The sequence below is a fragment of the Bos indicus x Bos taurus genome, chromosome 17 (genome assembly GCF_003369695.1).
Source record: "Bos indicus x Bos taurus breed Angus x Brahman F1 hybrid chromosome 17, Bos_hybrid_MaternalHap_v2.0, whole genome shotgun sequence".
In the NCBI taxonomy this organism is placed as follows: Eukaryota; Metazoa; Chordata; class Mammalia; order Artiodactyla; family Bovidae; genus Bos; species Bos indicus x Bos taurus.
The window spans coordinates 21,998,478-22,004,382 of NC_040092.1; positions in this window are offsets into that span (position 1 = coordinate 21,998,478).

The window sequence follows — 5,905 nt, forward strand, 5'->3', positions numbered from 1 at the left end:
TGAGAAAGTAGGGACCAGAAGGAGAAATGCTAATATCACTCATTTGAGTGAGTTAATATGTGTGGTTCATCATTTTGCAAGAGCACACATCTTTTTAAAATAAAGATCCATGCACCCTAATATTCATAGCAGCACTGGTCACAATAGCCAAGACATGGAAGCAACCTGAGTGTCCATCGACAGATGAATGGAGAAAGAAGATATGGTACATATATACAATGGGCTATTACTCAGCCATAAAAAAGAACAAAACCATGCCAATTGCAGCAACATGGATAGAACTAGAGATTATCACACTGACTGAAGTAAGACAGAGAAAGACAAATGTATGGTATCACATATATGTGGAATCAATATTAAAAATTATATAAATGAAGTTATTTACAAAACAGAAACAGACCCACAGATTTCAAAATCAAATTTATGGTTACCAATGGGGAGGTATGGGGGGGGGGAGTGATAAATCAGAAGATTGGGACTAACATATATTCACTATTATTTATAAAATAGATAGGGACTTAGTTCTCTGGTGGTCTAGTGGTTAGTTTTTTAGTGTTTTCACTGCTGTGGCCGAGGTTCAATAACAGATCCCACAAGCTGTGAGGTGCGGCCAAAAAATAAAATAGATAACTAGTAAGGACCTAGTGTATGGCACAGGGAACCCTACTCAATATTCTGTAATAACCTATATGGGAAAAGAATCTGGAAAAGGATGTATGTGAGTATTTGTACAGTTGATTCACTTTGCTGTGCACCTGAAATTAACACGACATTGTGAAGCAACTATATTCCAATTAAAAAATTTTTAAATGGAGCTACTAAAATATTTTATTTAAATAGGCTGCATGGCGTGTGGGATCTTACGTCCCCTGACCAAGAAGCCTGCAGTGGAAGTGTGTAGAGTCTTAACCACTGGACCAACAGGGAAGTCCCTACCTGGAAATTTAAATTGCACATGTGGCTTGCATTTGTGGCTTTCATTATATTGAATTATATCATTGAATTATATTAATATAAATAGTGCCAGAATACGGCCAGCATGAATCACTCAGGTTCTTGTGCTCATGACATTGAAGCATCTTGGTAGTAATGCCTGGCTCTGTGAGCTTATGTGGTCCCCAGGGAGGGGAGAAATGTGAGCTTAGGGATCTTTATGCAAGACACAGGCTCAGTCCGTGTGGCTCAGACCGTGAAGAATCTGCCTACAAAGCAGGAGACCTGGGTTTGATCCCTGGGTCAGGAAGATCCCCTGGAGAGGGAAATGACAACTCACGCCAGTATTCTCGCCTGGAGAATTCCATGGACAAAGGAGCCTGGTAAGCTACGGTCCACAGGGTCACAAAGAATTTGACACTACTCAGCAAGTTAAAACAGAGGTTCAACGCCAGACACAGAGCCTCAAGTCATATTTGTTGGGAAAAAAAATGAATCTCATAATTCAGGACAGTATTTCATCTGCACAATACAAACTATACTTGAGTCTGTGTCTAGAAATGGTCTCATTGTGGGATAATCTACCCTGATAACAAAACAATTAAACACACCATCAGTTTTCCCAGCTTGATAGTAGTCCTCTGTTCTGCAAACCACTGTCGAATGGCCAGAGGATCAGATAAAGATGAGGCTGGAGGATTTCCAATTATAGAGCTAGAATTGGACAAATGCAGGTGTGCGTGGCAGGGGAGGATAGCCCTAGGGAGTGATGATGTGATAGTATCAGTTCAGTTCAGTCACTCAGTTGTGTCCAACTCTGTGCAAGCCCATGGACAGCAGCATGCCAGGCTTCCCTGTTCATCACTAATTCCCGCTGCTGCTGCTAAGTCGCTTCAGTCATGTCTGACTCTGTGTGACCCCACAGACAGCAGCCCACCAGGCTCCTCTGTCCATGGGATTTTCCAGGCAAGAGTACTGGAGTGGGTTGCCATTGCCTTCTCCGACCAACTCCTGGAGCTTGCTCAAACTCATGTCCATCAAGTCGGTGATACCATCTAACCATCTCATCCTCTGTCGTCCCCTTCTGCCTTCAATCTTGCGCAGCCTCAGGGCTTTTTTCCAATGAGTCCTTCACATCAGGTGGCCAAAGTATTGGAGCTTCAGCTTTAACATCAGTCCTTCTAATGAATATTTAGGACTGATCTCTTTTAGGATGGACTGGTTGGATCTCCTTGCCGTCCAAGGGACTCTCAAGAGTCTTCTCCAACACCACAGTTCAGAAGCATCAATTCTTCAGTGCTCAACTTTCTTTATAGTCCAACTCTTACATCTATGCATGACTACTGGAAAAACGATAGCTTTGACTGTATAGACCTTTGTTGACAAAGTAATGTCTCTGCTTTTTAATATGCTGTCTAGGTTGGTCACAGCTTCTCTTCCAAGGAGCAAGCATCCTGTAATTTCATGGCTGCAGTCACCATCTACAGTGATTTTGGAGCCCAAGAAAATAAAGTCTCTGACTGTTTCCATTGTTTCCCGATCTATTTGCCTTGAAGTGATGGGACTGGATGCCATGATCTTCATTTTCTGAATATTGAGTTTTAAGCCAGCTTTTTCACTCTCCTCTTTCACTTTCATCAAGAGGCTCTTTAGTTTCTCTTCACTTTCTGCCATAGGGTGGTGTCATCTGCGTATATGAGGTTATCGATATTTCTCCCGGCAATCTTGATTCCAGCTTGTGCTTCATCCAGCCTGGCATTTTGCATGATGTACTCTGCATATAAGTTAAATAAACCGGGTAAAAATATACGGCCTTGATGTACTCCTTTCCCAATTTGGAACCAGTCTGTTGCTCCCTGTCTGGTTCTAACTGTTGCTTCTTGACCTGCATACATATTTCTCAGGAGGCAGATAAGGCGGTATGGTATTCCCATCTCTAAGAATTTTCCACAGTTTGTTGTAATCCACAGTCAAAGGCTTTGGTGTAGTCAATAAAGCAGTTCAGTTCAGTCACTCAGTCGTGTCTGACTCTTTGTGACCCCATGCATCGCAGCACGCCAGGCCTCCCTGTCCATCACCAACTCCCGGAGTTCACTCAAACTCATGTCCATTGAGTTGGTGATGCCATCCAGCCATCTCATCCTCTGTCATCCCCTTCTCCTCCTGCCCTCAATCCTTCCCAGCATCAGGGTCTTTTCAAATGAGTCAACTCTTCACATGAGGTGGCCAAAGTACTGGAGTTTCAGCTGTAGCATCATTCCTTCCAAAGAACACCCAGGACTGATCTCCTTTAGGATGGACTGGTTGGATCTCCTTGCAGTCCAAGGGAGTCTCCAACAGCACAGTTCAAAAGCATCAATTCTTTGGCACTCAGCTTTCTTCACAGTCCAACTCTCACATCCATACATGACCACAGGAAAAACCACAGCCTTGACTAGACAGAACTTTGTTGGCAAAGTAATGTCTCTGCTTTTTAACATGCTGTCTAGTTTGGTCATAACTTTCCTTCCAAGGAGTAGGCGTCTTTTAATTTCATGGCTGCAGTCACCATCTGCGGTGATTTTGGAGCCCAAGAAAATAAAGTCTGACACTAGTTTCCACTGTTTCTATTTGCCATGAAGTGGTGTGACCAGATGTCATGATCTTAGTTTTCTGAATGTTGAATTTTAAGCCAACTTTTTCACTCTCTTCTTTCACTTTCATCAAGAGGCTTTTTAGTTCTTCACTTTCTGCCATAAGGGTGGTGTCATCTGCATATCTGAGGTTATTGATATTTCTCCCGGCAATCTTGATTCCAGCTTGTGCTTCATCCAGCCCAGCGTTTCTCATGATGTACTCTGCATAGAAGTTAAATAAGCAGGGTGACAATATACAACCTTGACGGACTCCTTTTCCTATTTGGAACCAGCCTGTTGTTCCATGAACAGAACCTTGTGCACCAGGACACAGGAGAAAGGAACATGACCCCACAGGAGACTTGCCTGTGGGTGTCCGGGAGTCTCCGGCAAAGGCGTGGGTCGGTGGTGGCCTGCTGCAGGGTTGGGGGCATGGACTGTGGCAGAACTTGCCTGGGGTCTTTTGAGGGAGGTTTCCATTATCTTCATTACCTCCACCATAGTTTGGCCACAGGTAAATAGCAGGGAGGGAAAACAGCTCCACAGTCAACAGAAAATTGGATTAAAGATTTACTGAGCATGGCCCTATCAGAACAAGACCCAGTATCTCCCTCAATCTATCCCATCAGGAAGCTTTCATAAGCCTTTTATCCTTCTCCATCAGAGGGCAGACAGACTGAAAACCACCATCACAGAAAACTAACCAGTCTAATCACATGGAGCACAGTCTTATCTAACTAAATGAAACTATGAGCCATGCTGTGTAGGGCCATCCAAGACGGATGGGTCATGGTAGAGAAATCTGACAGAATGTGGTTCACTGGAGAAGGGAATGGCAAACTACTTCAGTATTCCTGCCTTGAGATTCCCATGAACGGTATGAAAAGGCAAGAAGATAGGACAATGAAAGATGAACTTCCCAGGTGGGTAGTTGCCCAGTATGCTACTAGAGATCGGTGGAATAATAACTCCAGAAAGAATGAACAGATGGAGCCAAAGCAAAAACAACACCCAGTTGTGGATGTGACTGGTGATGGAAGCAAGGTCCGATGCTGCAAAGAGCAATATTGCAAAGTTTTCCCTTAGATGAGTTCTTAAGACCAAGGGTCCCACAGGTCGACATGAAAGGTAACAGGAGAGATGATGATGACACGGCCACCTTAAGTGACAGTGGTGATTCTGACAAACAGGCCTTCTGTGTTTCAGTTCTGCTCCACCTGCACTGGCTTCGTGAAGCTGCATTCTCTCTCTGCCAGCAGAGATGAAGATTCTGCTGTTTTCCTTAAGTGAGACATTGTTGTTGAGTCACCAAGTCATCTCTGCCTCTTTTCCACCCCATGAACTGCAGCACACCAGGCCTCCCTGTCTCTCACTATCTCCCAGAGTTTGCCCAAGTTCATGTCCGTTGAATTGGTGACGCTGTCCAGCCATCTCATGCTCTGTCAGTCAATCCTAAAGGAAATCAACCCTGAATATTCATTGGAAGGACTGATGCTGAAGCTGAAGCTCCGATACTTTGGCCACCTGATGCAAACAGCCGACTCATTGGAAAAGACCCTGTTGCTGGGAAACATCAAAGGCAAAGTGAAACATTAGAGATTTGTAAAAACGGAAAACAATGCCATTCTTCTAATTTTTTTTTTTGTTTAACAAAGTGTAATTATTTTTCCAAAAATACGTTGTTTACAGTACTATGGAATGAACTTAACATCAATTTTTAAAAGTTTTTTTAATGTGGACCATTTTCAAAGTTTTTATTGAATTTGTTACAGTATTGCTTCTGTTTTATGTTTTGATTTTTTTTTTTTCTTTTTTTTTCCCTTTGGCTGGGAGACTTGTGGGATCTTAATTCCCTGACCAGGTATTGAACCTGCACCCCCTGCACTGAAAGGTGAAGTCTTAACCACTGGACTGACAGGGAAGTCCTTATTATATTTAAATAAATATATTGGATTAGCCAAAAAGTTTGTTCAGGTTTTTCTATATGATTTTCTACACAGAAAAACCCAAAAGAAATTTGGTCAACACTGTGTGTGTGTGCGCGCGCACACACGCATGTGTGTAGGTTCTCAGTTTTTATTCTAATTTGGTACTTATTTCTAATTTGATTGTTAATTCTGATAGATTCTAATTCTAATTAATAAAGCACAAAAACAAAACCTTTCGGGGTCTTCAGTAAGTCAAAGTATATATGTATATATAAAGCTCCTTGCCTTAGTCTGTTTGGGCATCCATAACAAAAATACCATCAATTGGGTGGCTTGCACATTTATTTCTCACAGTCTGGAAACTGAGATGTCTGAGATAAAGGCACCCACAGATGTGGTGTCTGGTGAGAACCCGCTTCCTGGTTCAGA